General features: G+C 39.5%; 1 non-coding gene across 1 annotated transcript; it reads right to left on the reverse strand.

Annotated features, from left to right (window-relative positions):
* Nucleotides 1-602: 602 nt before the first annotated feature.
* LOC129082487 (U6 spliceosomal RNA) lies at nucleotides 603-705 on the reverse strand. The gene has a single exon (XR_008530418.1). It is a non-coding gene; the product is annotated as a U6 spliceosomal RNA (small nuclear RNA).
* Nucleotides 706-1,702: the final 997 nt, after the last annotated feature.

Below are 1,702 nucleotides of genomic sequence, written 5' to 3' on the forward strand. Positions count from 1 at the left end.
GAAACTGTCCCAGGGTCAGGAAGATGAAGAGAGTGTTGCAAACAGAAAGGAAACCACAGACCAAGGCACAAAGACAAAAAGGTTATGGGATATTAGAGGAAATCATGTCCAGTTTGGCTGCAAGACAGAGTAAAGGGGAAACTGAGAAGGAACATGGCTGGTGAGATAACATCAATAATAATAATAACATCGAGCATTCATTAGCTTTGCGCTCAGTGCTTTACATGCATTTCCCTCACGATTATTATCACCATTTTATAGAAGAGGAAATTGAGCCAGAGAGAGGTTTAATAACTTGCCTGTAGCCACACAGCAGGAATGTGATTTTATCTGAAAGGCAATAGGAAATCACTGAATGGTGTTACACGGGGGAGCCTCATTATCGGTTTCACATTTTAGAAAGCTCGTCGGGTGGCAGTAGGGTCCCAACTCAGAATCCTACTCTTGTTGGAGGGAGGGCGGGCCTGGGCTTCTGCTGCTCTTACCAATCTGACACCATGGGCTGAGGCAGTTGACCAGAGGGAAGGTGCTAGCTGGAACACTGTGGAAAGGTCACTTTTTTTTAAATGTTTTTAAAAATTAATAAACTTTTTTTTTAAATAAAAATGATGGAATGATTCGTGAATTTGCAAGTCATCCTTGCCCAGGGGCTGTGCTAATCTTCTCTGTGCTGTTGCATTTATTATACGTGCTAGAAAAACAAGCATGGAAAAGTTCAAGTTCTGAAGGAGCAGGGGTGATATATGCAAGGAAAAATAAATCGTGGGTCTCAAGGGCATTAATATTTGGGTAGTAGTTTTAATAACAATATAAATATAATAAATTGATCCCCAAATGAGCTCTTGTACCTAATTCAAATAATGGATATGATATTACATCCATATTTTGAGTATTTCAATTTACTTTTGACTGTAAAATAGATATTATAGTGGGTAAATTCAAGGCAGAGCCAATATCTTTAAGTAGATTTAGTTAGTGGTCCATGTATTCTTTCCTCCTTGTTTACTGAGGCTGAATAATAGTGATCATAATTTGTGTTTCTCTCTGTCATAAATAGAGATGTATACACCAAGAAGAGAAAAATGTCCTTCATAAATGATAGTGACATCTCTGACAATTGTTTTCTGTGAGTTCTTTGGTATCCATCAAAGCCTCTAGAGACCTGGGCTTGACTGAAGAAGTCCCCAAGTCAAGATGCTGGGGACTGTGATTAGCATGAATGCTGTTCAGATCTTTGTGGAGTGCCTTCTGTTTCAACTGAATTCAAAGGAAGAATTGCGGGTAGTTTTGACAAGCATTGTTTGCTTCATACACCCTCCTCTGTTCACCGTCCCCGGAACTGCAACTCTCTTTTCCCTCCCTTTCCCATTTCATTTTCTCCTTCCCCTTCTTTCCTTTTTCTTTCCCATTCCTGCTTGGTCCCTTGACTAGCCTTTTTTCTCTTTTAAAAGAGTGAGTGTCTGCAGAAAATAACATACTAGAAATTAGCTGACTGCCGATATGCATAAGAAGATTTACTGCAACAGAGAAAGGATGTTCTGAAACATTACAAATATTAATCTTTTTTGTTTTTGTCTATAAAGACCTGGATTTGGCTACCTTCATTTATGTGCTTTTAAGGAGGTGCAGTTGGATCAGAACAGGAAATCTGGTTGGGGGGGCGGGGAGTGATAGAGATTTACAGCTCAAGTGTCCAGGACTA

Source organism: Pteronotus mesoamericanus, unplaced genomic scaffold (genome assembly GCF_021234165.1).
Source record: "Pteronotus mesoamericanus isolate MK-2021 breed Mesoamerican mustached bat unplaced genomic scaffold, CSHL_Meso_final contig_124, whole genome shotgun sequence".
Taxonomy (NCBI): Eukaryota; Metazoa; Chordata; class Mammalia; order Chiroptera; family Mormoopidae; genus Pteronotus; species Pteronotus mesoamericanus.